Below are 16145 nucleotides of genomic sequence, written 5' to 3'. Positions count from 1 at the left end.
TAAAACTTTGTTTGACCTTGAACGGAGTACTTTAAAGTGATTCTCAGCGCGTGTAAGGCCCAAATATGAACATTGCTTCCAGGCAGCGCACTCTAAAATTTTTTTCTAAACTATTTTTGTATTTTGTAAACAGCTGTTAACCTGAAAGGACTAAATTTTATGGGACAGACATTTTGTGTTTTCTTTCAGGATTTGTTTTGAAGTTTTAGGCAGTGGTGGTAAAGAACAGGTAAGGAAACAGTCTTGTTGCAGGCTTGAATCCTGAACAAAGAGCAAAGAATTGTCTCCTAAGAGGTATACACTGAAAAACTTCTGCTTTTTAAAAACTATTTACAACATACTGTTATTTAGCACCTCACAGAGTGCCAATGTTATTGGTGGGGACATGAAAAGACAAAATCAATGTCAAAAGTTGGGCCATCCCAAACATGCAGTTGCTGTAAATTTGTCCACCAAATCCCGAAGGGGCTCTAGTTATTTCAGTTGCTGTCTCCTCTGACCCCTGAAATGAATAAGTAATATTTGTTTACAGAACAGCGGCTCACTGGATATTTTCTTGTTCTGTATACAAACTGATACCGACCAGTCAGATATGACCTGAACCATATGAGGGCTATTCCCTTAATCACAACAACATCCTCTATCCTGTCAAGAAGAATAGCATGATCAATAGTGTCAAACGCATCACAAAGCTCAAGCAGGACAAGCAGCGAGATGCGACCCTGATCAGATCTGACTGATGTCATTAACCACTTTAACCCTCACCATCTTAGTACTATGACGAGGTCTAAATCTCGACTGATGTAAATAGGAGGCTGGATATTGGTCTATAGTTCAAAAAGTGACTGCGATCAAGATCAGGTTTTTTAACCAGGGGTCTGAAATATTAAACGAACTTGGTACGTGGCTGGTGCAAAGCAACAATTAAATAATTTTAAGGATAGGATTTATAACATCAGGTGCTACTTGTTTAAGGAAACTTGTAGGAAGTGGATCTAATACATTGATTTGATGAGATTAGTTTCGAGATACTTGATCAAGGCACGCTTAGAGCCTTCCTATAGTTAAGGATGCTCTCCTTCCAAGCTATTCGAAATATAATCAATTTACTTTGACAGTATTTATGTTCTAATTTCCGATCAGAATTTTCTGATAAAAAATCTGATAGTACTTAAATCCCTTTTGCTCCCCATTCTGATGCTCGATTTGAACTTTAGCAGGTATTTAATGAATGAACATTTTGCTCTGAACCTCTGATCCAGTCTGTGCTGCCAGCAATCAAGCAACCATCAAATTCAGATAATGTACTTTTCATTGCAGTTTTTTATATGAAACCAAAATCATCATGCCCTTAAAGATGCCATACTGAGCAGATGCTCAGACAAACAAGCTTGTCACCTACATAGGCCTAAGGTAAGGAGAGATTGTTTGTAGTAGAGCTGCAACTATAGAATATTTTTGGAATTAAGTATTCTGTCGATTTTTTCATTGAGTAATCGGATAAATCATACTTTTGCATTTTTAAACAACTGTATTAATAGTGTGTTATGCAACATGTAAATCTTCTTAAAATGAGCAAGCAATTGGCTGTTATTCCTCACAAAAAAGTTTTTTTATTCAAACTCAATAGTTATTAGATCAAAGCTTAAAACCTTTGGGTTACTGGCTCCAGAACTAAGACCATTTAATCAACCTTTCTGTGAAACATTCTTGATGTACATGGAAAAAAAACTATGAAACATAGGTTAGCCTATTTGTCCTTAGTTTTGTTTTAATAAAAAAGGAAAAAGGGGTGTACCCCTTGCTAGAGAGAGAGAGAGAGAGAGAGAGAGAGAGAAAATTTGTCTTAGTGCATGTGTGTGCAATGCATGTGCAAGCCTTTATAAAAGCAAGTGGTGGTTACAATGCAAAAAGTTCAGCATATTGACATGGTCAAAAGTAAGGCTTGCCCTACGCTTTGAGGCAATGTTCCGAGCAGCAGAGAACAAATGCTCTGGGGACATTGAGGTGGCTGGAATACTCAGAAAAGACTTTACAAGCTTTACCAGGTTTGGGTATCTTGCTGCATTTGCTCTCCACCATGGCAGTGGATCCTCTTTTTTGGAGAGAGGATGTTCACCAAAATATTGAAAGATCTCAATCTGCACCTCTTGATTTTGCTTCTCATCCTCATCCTCTTTATCACTGCTATTGGAGTCTGATGATGATCCGAGAACATTGAGAAATGATCCCTTGGCTTGAGTAGCTGGGCAGTCTTCTATGTTGGTGGTGGATTCATTTTGCTTTCACTAGACCTTCTTTCTTGCCATTTGACAGGTTTCCATTGTTTGAATTGTGCTTTAGACCTTAAATGATTCTTCAGAAGGCAAGAATTTAAGTTTTCTGAACTGGGGGTCCAAGGCTGCAGCCAGTAGGGTAGTATTAGTGTCCTCAGGTTTAAATACAAACAGGTCTTTCCACCTGTCAGTGATCTGTTCAGCTGCAAGACCCTGAAATGCCCTCACTGGTGCAGTTTCAAAATCTCGGGCTGGATTTCTTGAGGGTCTGTACCAGCTGTAGAACCACAGACAGGGTCACATATTTTTCCCCACTCAGGAACACTGTAGCCCCCTCGAAAGGTTCAAGGATCTGAGTCAGCTCTTCAGCCATGATCCACTTGACTGCAGGATCGGAAAGAGCTGCAGTCACTGGCCATCTCTGTTCAAGGAGCCTGCATAGCAAATGAATTGTTCAAGTGCCTCCAATCGGTAGCCTCAGGTAGGTTAAGATAGCTTGTGTAAGGCAGGTTTAGGACAGGGTGTACAATTTCGCTGGGGCATTTGTGTAAGATTGGTTGTCAGTATTCAGCGTTTTGTTTTCGTTTTTTGTTGGGGGGCATTTTTTTGGGGTTTTGTGTAGAGGGCGGTTTGATCTGTTTGTATACACACGTGTGGTGTTTGCTCACTCTCAGTAGTGAGGTTCTTTGGCGGAAGGATACTCTGTCTTAGTTATGGAGCGTGTTGGTTAATAGGAAAGTCTTTTCACAGCCCTGCCTGCTGATGTGCTCTTGTCGCCTGCCGATCTGGCGAGTGACTCTGATGCGGACGAAAAAATTTGTGAGTGCTCATTAGAGAAGCGTGAGTGTGGCTTCATTCAGCGAGAGTTTGACCCGAACGCAAATACCATAACTACGGGCTTGCAAGATGGTGCAGAGCTTCAGCTTTTGCCAACTGGAGTGTCAGCGTGAGCTTGAGCTCAGAAAGTTGGAGCAGGAGGCTGGAACAGAACTTGACCAAGAACCAGTATAAATGCTGAATGTGCTTTTGTGTAAAGCTTCCCTTGGGGTTAATTCTAGGACTGCTGTCAGTAGTTAGTAAAATATACTTTATGTCAAAAATGATTGATGTCTGAAGGTAAAAGCGTGTGATTTATGTTTTCCTTCCCTCTCCCCTTTCTCCCCCATGGACACCAGCACATCCTCTCACATTCTCAGATGTCATATAATTACTTAGACAGGCTTTAAAAAAAAACAGATGTCTTATCACTTGTTTACATACTATGGCTGTTGATATGTTGTTTAGTGTGGGAGAGGTCATAAGCCGGTATACCTCTACCCCTTTCTCGCAAACACTGAATCAATGTGTGGCCTTACAAATGTCATATACACACACACACACACACCCATACACACCCATACACTTAGACCACCTTGGTTGAAACCAGATAACACAGATATCGTAAACATTTTGACACTTACTATGTATAAAGTATAATTTCACAGAATTATTAATATATGATTTTAATTATGTCTTAAGCATTCTTTAAAACCAGAAACCTTGTTTTTAAGTATATGGTTTTACTCAACCTACTGTTTCAGTGTATAACACGTTTAAACACAATACTTACACAAAACTTATTTTAAAAATACAACGCATACGCTATTCATATACTCACTGAATATGGTAGAATCCCCATTTTTCTGAAAGATACAATCACACAATGGTATGTAGGAAGCGTCACACAACCTTCTCACCCCCCTCTATCGCTCTCTCCCTTGTTTCGCATTACAGATGTCATATACACTTTGACCAACTTTTAAAACAGATGTCTTACCACTTGTCTTACCACTATGGCCATTGCTGATGGCTTATGACCCAATCTCTCCCAACGCCATCCCTTCCCCCACACCACTTCCCTTCCCTGTTTCATCTCACATTCTGCCCCGACACCTTGCAGAGTCTCATATTGACACACACACACACACACACACACACACTTAGACTATTTTTAAAACCATATTTTAATGATATATGGTTTAAAAGAATTTCTAGTTAAAGAAAAACACGTTTAAACACAATACTTATTTTAAATATACAACACATGGGGCAGTGGTGGCCTAGTGGTTAAGGAAGCGGCCCCGTAATCAGAAGGTTGCTGGTTCGAATCCCGATCTGCCAAGGTACCACTGAGGTGCCACTGAGCAAAGCACCGTCCCCACACACTGATCCCCGGGCGCCTGTCATGGCTGCCCACTGCTCACTCAGGGTGATGGGTTAAATGCAGAGGACAAATTTCACTGTGCGCACTGTGTGTGTGCTGCTGTGTATCACGTGTGACAATCACTTCACTTTCACATTCAGTCGTTTTTCCAAAAGATACATCACACAATGGTATGTAGGAGGCATCACATCACTGACACAAGCTGCATAGCCTTCAGGCATGCACACACGCACGCACGCACACACACACAAACAAACTTTTTTCTTTTTCTTGCTAAAATTTTTCATAACGCTGTATTATGAACAAACCTTTCTCCAAAGGTGTCTCATCTATGGTATTCAGATGATATGCCACACAAAAACGTTAACAAACTATATTTTCTATTTAAAAGGGTGGAGTAGCCTAGTGGGTAACACACTCGCCTATGAACCAGAAGACCCGGGTTCGAATCCCACTTACTGCCATTGTGTCCCTGAGCAAGACACTTAACCCTAAGTTGCTCCAGGGAGACTGTCCCTGTAACTACTGATTGTAAGTCGCTTTGGATAAGGGCGTCTGATAAATGCTGTAAATGTAATTGAACCACACACAGACTTCTGTTTATCAAACTGATACATTTATGAACATGAAAAAAAAAAAAAAAAAAACTTTTCAAATCCTACTTTAAAACGTTGAAAACCACTATTCTTTTTAATCGTGTTTTTTCCACTATGGATTATGTAATGATAATATTGAAAAATATAACTACACACTTCTAACCACTTTTTTTGTAGTTCACATCAGACATATATATTTTAGACATGATTTTTAATATTATTATCAAGTAACTTCAAATAAATTTCTCATGTAAACAATTTCATATTTTCTGAAATTGTATCAAGGGGTGTGATTTTTAGAGAGGGGGTTTGCAACTTTAGGGCTATAATATCAAGAATTTAAAGTTTCAGTTGTTTGTATATTTTTTCTACAGTATATTTGTATTTTTTTAACCTTCTGATGCTGAAGTGCTTCACTGTTCATAGATTTTCTATTTGTATGATTGACACACACACACACACACACACACACAGACTTTTCTTTTCCTTGCTAAAATAAAACGAATCGTCACGCTGTTTTATGAACAAGCCAGAGGTATTTTATTTATGGTTTTCAGATGATATGACACACAAAACGTTAATAATCTATCATTTTTATTTAGTTGAACCATACACAGATTGATAATGAATAATGTTTTTTAACACCTTCTGTTTTTCTATGAAAAGGTTTTAAGGTGCAGTAGGACATCTGTTTATCAAACTGATATATTTATGAACATGAAAAAAAAAAAATTCAAGATTCTTTTCAGAAAATAAAATCCTACATTTATTAACAATGTTAATTTCCTCTGAAACTATCCCAGCTTGTGACCACTCCTCATTTGCGGTAACAAGGTCTTCACCACCCAGCAGATAACCAATCACTATTTAGTGCTCGCTTGAAACTGATGTTTGCAAAAATGACCATTGTTGATGGTTTATGACCCCTCATATCAATGACACAGATCCACTGAACAGTGGATCTGTGTCATTGATATGAGGGGTCATAAACCATTAGACACCCTTAGACTATCTTTTAAAACAGAAACTTTGTTTTTCACTCAAGGTTTTACTCAACAACAACAACGTTTATTTCTTATATAGCCCAAAATCACATACACTATGTCTCAATGGGCTTTGACAGGCCCTACAGTTGACACCCCCCACACTTGACCCTTCTGCACACAAGGAAAAACTCCCCACAAAAAAACTCTAGGAGAGAGAAAAAAAAGAAAGGAAGAAACCTTGGGAAGGAGTGATACAGAGAGGGACCCCCTTCCAGGGTAGAGTGAGCCTGCAAATGGTGTCAGTGCAGGGTTGGGGATGATATAATAATAAGTCCTACAGTTGTAGGGTTGGAGAAGTCCAGGATGTAGTCAGTGTCATGGTCTAGATTACGTGTCCATAATGATGCTACTGGTCCATTTGAAGATCCCTGAAGCTGTAGTTGTCCCTCTGGTTTGTTTCATGGTATGTCCTTGTTAAGCAGTTGTCAGGAACCAGGATTTATTTGCTGGTCTCTTCACTGGGGTCTGCCAGTAGTCTGGGTGCTTGATTCCGTGTCTCGGAGAAAAACAAACAGAAGCAGCGGCAGACGGTTGCACTGTACAACCGATACTGAAATATGTGGTTATAGTGGTATATTGGTGCTATGGCGTTATGATTAGTTTTATTTTAGCAAGGAAAAGAAAAAGTCTGTTTGTGTGTGTGCGAGTGTGAACAGGTTATGTCCTGTGTCAATGATGCGATGTATCTTTTGGAAAATGACTGATGGGATACCATATTCAGTAAGTATATGAATAGTTTTTGCATTGTATTAAAATTAGTATTGTGCTTAACACAGAAACAATAGGTTGAGTAAAACCTTGAGTGAAAAACAAAGTTTCTGTTTTAAAAGATAGTCTAAGGGTGTGTGAACAGTGGGTCTGTGTCATTGATATGGGTCACGTTCCCCTCTAGCTCAGGTGATGAATGGAGGACGCAGGTTGAAAAATGAAAATGCCGTATTTATTATCAGGTAGTCCCTGAAAACGTCATTCATAAATCCCTGAAAGTACGCGGGGGCATTGGCCAGCCCATAGGACATGACCCGGTACTCATAATGACCAGAAGTTGTGCTGAACGGCGTCTTCCACTTGTTACCTGCTCGAATCCGAACCAGGTTGTAGGCACTCCGGAGGTCAATCTTAGTGAAAATTTTTGCTCAATAGCAGACGGGATTAGTGGAAGGGGGTGTGGATACCTCACTGTGACTGCGTTGAGCCCTCGGTAGTCAATGCAGGGCCGGAGTCCGCCATCCTTCTTCTCAACAAAGAAGCTAGCGGAGGCAGGAGAACGGGATCGCACAATACATCCCTGCCTGAGGGCCTCGGCCACATACGTCTCCATTGCCCGAGTCTCTGGCTCAGACAACGGATACACACGCGACCGAGGGGGTGTTGGTCCAGGCTGGAGATCTATGGCGCAATCCCAAGCGCGGTGTGGGGGGAGGCTCGAGGCCTTGGAGGTACTAAACACCTCCGCCAGATCAGAATAGTGAGGGGGAACAGAAACTGGCGAATCAGCTAAGGGGCTTTCAACGGAAGTAGAACTAACGGAAACGGGTGCCAAATTGCAATGAGAAACACAAGATGGAGAACACGCGGTAATCGTGTTTTCGACCCAATTGATGCTGGGGTTATGCTGGTGTAGCCAAGGTAATCCCAGCACCAATTGGGTGTGTAACATGGGTAAAACAAAAAACTGTAGGGATTCAGAGTGGTGAGGTGGAATAGAAAGATTGACCAATTCAGATTTGTGCGTGACTGGGGCATTATTGACGGGGTGACCATCCAGGGCCCGAACGGTGATCGGCCGTGGCAACTCCACCCGGGATATCGAGAGAACCGAGACCAGGGATAAAGAGATGAAATTCCCAGCCGATCCCGAATCTATAAGGACAGACACAGGGATAGTGTTATCACCATGGGAAATGACACCAGAAACAAAAAACTGAGAACTGAATTGGTAGGATGTGGTGGATACTCATACTAGCCCCCTCTGGTACTCGAAGGCGCAGGCACCCGACAATGGAGTGCCCTGGATCCGCACAGTAGCGACAAAGTCCTCGCTCTTGCCGTCTCCTCTTCTCCTCGGCCGACAATCGCGTGGACCTCGGCTGTATGGGTTCCTGGGCGACGTCCGCACTCCCTGGACCAGGGGCAGGAGTCTGACACCGGATCGGACACGAGGACGAACGAGTCTGGAAGTTGTGGAGGTAGTCGCAGGCGTCAAGTGCCCTTTCCCGCACAGATGCTGGTCTAGCTTAATGGCCAGAATGATCACGGCATCCAGCCCTAGATCGGCATCACGGCAGGCTAGTTCGGTCTGTAAGCCTTGGCTCAAACCGTTCTGGAACACTGTTATGAGTGCAGGCTCATTCCAGCCACTGTCTGTGGCAAGGATCCGGAATTCAATTGAATAGTCTGCCACACAAGCGTTGCCCTGCCTGAGCCGCTGACTACTCGACTGCCCCTGGTCCGGGTGGTCGAAGACGATCTTGAAGCTAGCCAGGAATGCAGTGTACGACGTCGTCTCAGGGCCTCCTCCCCAATACACGGCTGCCGCCCAGTAATGAGCACGCCCAGAAAGCCGCTGGATGAAGACAGAGATTTTCTGAACGTCATTGAGCTCAGGAAACCCCGCGAAATACAACTGAAAGCAGAGCAGGAAATTCCTGCAGGTACCCGGATCCCCGCTGTAATGCTCCGGCAGTGAAGCGTGATGGTGGTCAGAGCTGCGGGGCTCCACCGTCGGTGCAGGCGGAGCTGGTGGTCATGTAGGGGACTGCAGGGCATTCACCACTTGCTGGAGTAGCTCAGAAACCTGTTTCAGCTGTGTTTCATGCAGCTGGGGGGGTTCTTACGTCGGCAAAGGGATGTGGGATGCGTCCATCTTCTCTCGTTCAGGTTTGGTCTTCTGTCACGCAGGTTGAAAGGACGCACGTTGTAAGTCGCTCTAGATAAGGGCGTCTGCCAAATGTCGTAAATGTAAATGTAAAAATGAAAATGCCGTATTTATTTTCAACTCAGGAAAAAATGAAACAAAAATGTCCTTTCTTGTAGTGCCACGCCTCTCCTCAAGAGGTCTTGTTGCAGGATCCTCAGCGAGGCCCACAGCGTGAGAGCTGAAGATCGCCCTTGTCCTTCACAGGCCTCGAACCGGTGTCTCCGGGAGCTGCGGAGCTGTAGTGAGACTAGAGGGGAGAGTTGAGTTTCTGTCCTACCGTGGGGTTCACAGTCACTGCCATTTAAGGCCAACATGCAGTGCGGCAAGGAACTCTGGTTGTGTGAGGGAGACCAAACACAGGACTAGAGGGACCGGCTGGTTATAAAGAGGAGTGGACAGACCCATTACCTAACCAATCACCGATCAGAAGTCATTACCCCACTAAGCACCTATGATTACCACCACTTACCTGTGATGAAGAACAGGTGGGAAACATCAGTTTCAAGCGAGCACTAAATAGTAATTGGTTATCTGCTGGGTGGTGAAGACCTTGTTACCGCAAATGAGGAGTGGTCACAAGCTGGGATAGTTTCAGACTAAATAAAAATTATAGTTTATTAACGTTTTGTGTGTCATATCATCTGAAAACCATAAATGAAGTACCTCTGGCTTGTTCATAAAACAGCGTGACGATTAGTTTTATTTTAGCAAGTAAAAGAAAAAGTCTGTTGTGTGTGTGTGTGTGTGTGTGTATGTGTGTGTGTCAATCATACAAATAGAAGATCTACAAACAGTGAAGCACTTCAGCATCAGAAGGTTAAAAAAATACAAATATACTGTAGAAAAAATATACAAACAACTGAAACTTTAAATTCTTGATATTATAGCCCTAAAGTTGCAAGCCCCCTCTCTAAAAATCATACCGCTTGATACGATTTCGGAAAATATTAAATTGTTAACATGATAAATTTATTTGAAGTTACTTGATAATAATATTAAAAATCATGTCTAAAATATATATATATGTCTGATGTGAACTACATTAAAAAAAGTGGTTAGAAGTGTGTAGTTACATTTTTCAATATCATCATTACATAATCCATAGTGGAAAAAACAACATGATTAAAAAGAATAGTGGTTTTCAACGTTTTAACGTTTTTTCATGTTCATAAATATATCAGTTTGATAAACAGAAGTCTGTGTGTGGTTCAACTAAATAGAAAATATAGTTTGTTAACGTTTTTGTGTGGCATATCATCTGAATACCATAGATGAGACAGTTTTATTTTAGCAAGAAAAAAGTTTGTTTGTGTGTGTGTGCGTGCCTGAAGGCTATGCAGCTTGTGTCAGTGATGTGATGCCTCCTACATACCATTGTGTGATGTATCTTTTGGAAAAAACGACTGAATGTGTTGTATATTTAATATAAGTATTGTGTTTAAATGTGTTTTTCTTTAACTAGAAATTCTTTTAAACCATATATCATTAAAATATGGTTTTAAAAATAGTCTAAGTGTGTGTGTTTGTGTGTGCGCGTGTGTGTGTGTCAATATGAGACTCTGCAAGGTGTCGGGGCAGAATGTGAGATGAAACAGGGAAGGGAAGTGGTGTGGGGGAAGGGATGGCGTTGGGAGAGATTGGGTCATAAGCCATCAGCAATGGCCATAGTTGTAATCAAGTGATAAGACATCTGTTTTAAAAGTTGGTCTAAGTGTATATGACATCTGTAATGCGACACAAGGGAGAGAGCAATAGAGAGGGGCGAGAAGGTGGTGTGATGCTTCCTACATACCATTGTGTGATTGTATCTTTCAGAAAAATGGGGATTCTACCATATTCAGTCAGTATATGAATAGCGTATGCGTTGTATTTTTAAAATAAGTTTTGTGTAAGTATGGTGTTTAAACGTGTTAAACACTGAAACAGTAGGTTAAGTAAAACCATACACTTAAAAACAAGGTTTCTGGTTTTAAAGAATGCTTAAGACAATTAAAATCATATATTAACAATTCTGTGAAATTATACTTTATACATAGTAAGTGTCAAAATGTTTACGATATCTGTGTTATCTGGTTTCAACCAAGGTGGTCTAAGTGTATGGGTGTGTATGTGTATATGACATTTGTAAGGCCACACATTGATTCAGTGTTTGCGAGAAAGGGGTAGAGGTATACCGGCTTATGACCTCTCCCACACTAAACAACATATCAACAGCCATAGTTTGTAAACAAGTGATAAGACATCTGTTTTTTTAAAGCCTGTCTAAGTAATTATATGACATCTGAGAATGTGAGAGGATGTGCTGGTGTCCAGGGGGGAGAAAGGGGAGAGGGAAGGAAAACATAAATCACACGCTTTTACCTTATATCGATAAGACATCAATCATTTTTGACATAAAGTATATTTTACTAAGTACTGCTGTCGTATGGCGGTCTGTTTTGAGGCCTCAGAGTATTAGTTCCCCAGAGCAGTGTGGATTTGGACCAAGGGTTGATATTTGGTGGTGGGGGGTGTAACGAATTCGCTCAAAAGGAAATATCTATAATTAATTATAACTGGTATTTTGGGATAAACTGTAGCAGAATTAATGTTACAATTACTTGATCTGTCCGTCCACGGAGCAGATAATATAATTATCTATCAATTCTGGGAACGATTATCCCCTCTTTTGCCAGGAAAGGTAGCTTTCCCACTCTGCAGTGCTAGCAGTAATTTAGCATGTAGCTTAAAAGGTCAACGTTCAGTGACTCCAGATATGAGCAGCACACAGAAACAAACAATTGTGAATTTAAAGAATTTAATAAACAAGGCTATAGCTAACATACAACAATTAGACAACATATACATACAGGGTAAAGGAAAGTAAGGAAAAGAGAATGGCAGTATTACACCTCAATTAACCACAGCCTAATGAGAATCGTCAGAGAATCAAAGTTCACCTTAAAAGGGGTTTAAACGTGCATCTAAATAGTTATAGACGTTACTTGCATTGGTCCTTGTTTCATGCAAAAGAGTCCTGATGCGGTAGGGTCACGATCCTCGATCTTTAGGTCTTCCTTGAAGTTACTTGAGGCTCAACTTGCCAAAGAGTAAGCCCAAGAGGTGAGCTTAACAAAGTGTTGAAAAGATGTGTCTCAGGAGGAAGAAAGATTTTCTGAGCGATGCGTGCCTGTGTGAAGTGCTTTTTGACGCTTTTCTGGCATACCCATCATGTGGCCTGAATGGCCAATCACAAGTGTGAATTTTTTGGCGGGAGACGTTTCCTTTGTCTGGGTTTACGACTGATTGGAATTTTTATGGCTGGCCCAGAGAGAAACTGTAGTTCGTTGCAGTTACTATTTCTACCTTATAGAAATTGTATGATGCATTTTGTGATCACATAGTATCCATCACTGTTTCAGTAGTAAAGAGATGTTCCTTCTGATACCAAGAAAGGGACCTTTAGGAGGTAGGAAAGTGGAAATACACTAGAGATACACAAGTATAGGTAATTAGAGTTTACCTAATGCAAAATAGAAAGTTGTAACTAGTATAATTCATACAAGGGAACGTACACAAAACACATGCATATACGGGACCACTTATAATCACATATTCCTAGCACAAGATACAGAGAATGTGTTTAAGTGTGTGTGTGATTGTGTATTGCAAGGGTGGAGCCCGACAGGAGGTCTCTGGAATGCTTTGGAGCCCCGATCTGTTTAGCATCCTTGTGACAGTGGTGGAAGGCTGTGGGCAATCGAGTGTAGACTGAGGGTCCAGGTTTGTAATTTATATGTAAATGTCAGAGGTCAAACGGGGTCTTTGAAGATCGGCCATCTGTGATCCTATGCAGACGCTACAGGGGGGTGTTCTGTGTGTCTGACTGTCTCTTTGAGGGCGGAGTTGAAGCTCCACCTACTATCTGCCTATTGGTCACCACCACCTATATAAAGAGACTTCGGATGGTTTTCAGGAGGTCCCCAGGGTCTGCTAGGCCCTTACTCTTTCGGGAGGTCACCAGGGTCCACGGAGATCTGCAAGGATCTCTGTTGGGAATCTCATTCATGTGTCTTTGTTAGGCTGTTAGCTATATGTGCCCTTTATTAACTTTTTGTGCGTGTTTGAGTTATGCCCGCCGAACCACCCCTTCCTTTTGGCTGTACTGATGTTGGTTAGCTGTGCTGACTCCACTGTTTTATTATACCTGTTAGCTCACTGTAAATAAAAGCATGGTTCGTATGCTTTGTTTAGTTGTGTGTGTGTGTAACAGTGGACTTCCTCTTCTCCACACCCTTGTCGCGTTTCTTAGACCCCTAGACTTTGGAACGTGGCATAAAGTGAACTACTTTTTAGATGTTCTCTTCCCTGAAGTAAGCCATATTTTAAAGACTTTCTTACTCTTTTATATAAAAAAAACCCTAACTGTAAATTTAGATAGATGGCTCCAAGTTTGTATTTGTTAATGATTATGGAAATGTAACATAACCACACACCCTCTCTTCCTTCGTCTTCCTTAGGGTTGCTCTAGTTAATGTAAAATTGTTTACATAAGGACCTAGTGAGTGACCTAGTGCTTTTGAACTTGAATCGGGGAGTGAGTTGCGATGTCGAAGTGCTCCGTAGCCTGTTGCATCATTGCTGGAGTAATTGGGTACATGGTCTTTTTTGATGAAGATCGAGATCCATGGATAACATATGTTGAGCGTTTTGAACATTTCATCCTGGCTAATGAAATCTCAGCGGCGAAAAAAGTGCCTTTGCTGTTTAAAGAAGATGGAGTTGGAGCTGCAGTGTCCTTGATTCCATGGGAGCAGTACAAATGCACACTGAGCCAATGGCCCTTGCAAGCCACTGTTGTCATGCTAAAGACATACACCGCTGGCACCAGAAGCACAACAAAAAGGGTTACATCCAGATAAACCCTGAAACCCAATAGTGTATCTAAATTCTGCGCACCACGTAATGTGCCCTTCAATGGAGGCTGATCTGAAACGCCTGACAGAGCTTGAGGTGATATCAGCCCTCTGTAAGGATAAGTACCCAATTCCATGCATTGAGGACTTGTTTGAAGCTCTAGCTGGATGTCAACGCTTCAGTAAACTGGATTTATCTAATGCATATCTACAGATGGAGGCTGATGAGGGACCCAAAAATATGCTGACGATCTCAATACGAAAGGGTTATTCTGTTTTAACCAATTAGCCTTTGGTATTGCATCATCGCCTGCTTTATTTTAGAAGGCTAGGGATAAAGTACTTTTGGGTCTTCCATACACCCACTGTTACCTAGATGATATCCTAGTCAGATGACCTGATGAGCCATTAGAGCATGAATGAGCATGCATTAGATGCTGTACTGAGCAGACTAGAGGACTATGGCCTGGATAGGATAAGGATAAGGGTGTCTGATAAATGCTGTAAATGTAAATTATTGACATTTTCTTCATGACCTGGTAACACCCCCATGCAACAACAAAAGAAACTCCAGCTCTGCTGTTCCTGGGACTGAATTTTCTAGTGTTGCTGCCACGGTGCACAAGTCACAAGAGGCACAGCTGCGCCGCTGCAACCAGCATTCTAAGAACAGACAGTTTGGTGCTGGGAAACCTGTTCTGGTCTGTGATTATCAGAAGGGAGAGAAGAAGTGGAGAAGGAGAAGGAGAAGACTTGGACAGGTGTCATATGTGGATTTTAAGGAAGTGGAATCCAATTGTAGCGCTAGTCCATCTTACCAGGAAAGGAATAATGATCAAGTTCCTGAATCTACTGAAACACCGCAATGTAGACTTGTACAAGAAACAAAAGAGGGCCCTACTCAGATACCCGAAACTGAAAGACGCTATCCTGTGAGGATTACCAAACCACCAGTGTAAAAAAAACTTGAAACACAAGGACTGTTGATACAATCAAAGTTGTAACATAATGCGTGCTAGTTACCTGGGAACTCTCCCTAAATTTTTGGTTATGTGTAATGTAGTAGGTAATGTAATCCTTATCTTGTGGTAGTGTTGACAACATTTCATTGTGGGGAGGAGATGTGATGTTTGTAGTTATGTTGTATTCCTCTGGCAACAGATAGATGGCAGACGATGGCATTGTACAACTGGTACAGAAATACAGTGGTGTGAAAAACTATTTGCCCCCTTCCTGATTTCTTATTCTTTTGCATGTTTGTCACACTTAAATGTTTCTGCTCATCAAAAACTGTTAACTATTAGTCAAAGATAACATAATTGAACACAAAATGAGTTTTTAAATGAATGTTTAAGGGAGAAAAAAAAAATCCAAATCTAAAGTACTGCAGGCCTCACTTGCCTCAATTAAGGTCAGTGTTCACGACTCCACCATAAGAAAGAGACTGGGCAAAAACGGCCTGCATGGCAGATTTCCAAGGCGCAAACCACTTTTAAGCAAAAAGAACATTAAGGTTTGTCTCAATTTTGCTAAAACACATCTCAGTGATTGCCAAGACTTTTGGGGAAATAACTTGTGGACCGACGAGACAAAAGTAGAACTTTTTGGAAGGTGCGTGTACCGTTACATCTGGCATAAAAGTAACACAGCATTTCAGAAAAGGAACATCATACCAACAGTAAAATATGGTGGTAGTAGCCTAGTGGGTAAAGACACTCGCCTGTGAACCAGAAGACCCGGGTTCAAATCCCACTTACTAACATTGTGTCCCTGAGCAAGACACTTAACCTTAAGTTGCTCCAGGGAGACTGTCCCTTTAAAATACTGACTGTAAGTCGCTCTGGATAAGGGCGTCTGATAAATGCTGTAAATGTAAATATGGTGGTGGTAGTGTAATGGTCTGGGGTTGTTTTGCTGCTTCAGGACCTGGAAGGCATGCTGTGATAGATGGAACCCTGAATTCTACTGTCTACCAAATAATCCTGAAGGAGAATGTCTGGCCATCTGTTCGTCAACTCAAGCTGAAGCGATCTTGGGGACTGCAGCAGGACAATGACCCAAAACACACCAGCAAATCCACCTCTGAATGGCTGAAGAAAAACAAAATGAAGACTTTGGCCTAGTCAAAGTCCTGACCTGAATCCTATTGAGATGTTGTGGCATGACCTTAAAAAGGTGGTTCATGCTAGAAAACCCTCAAATAAAGCTG

Source organism: Denticeps clupeoides, chromosome 8 (genome assembly GCF_900700375.1).
Source record: "Denticeps clupeoides chromosome 8, fDenClu1.1, whole genome shotgun sequence".
Lineage (NCBI taxonomy): Eukaryota > Metazoa > Chordata > Actinopteri > Clupeiformes > Denticipitidae > Denticeps > Denticeps clupeoides.
Note: the sequence above shows the minus strand (reverse complement) of the source record.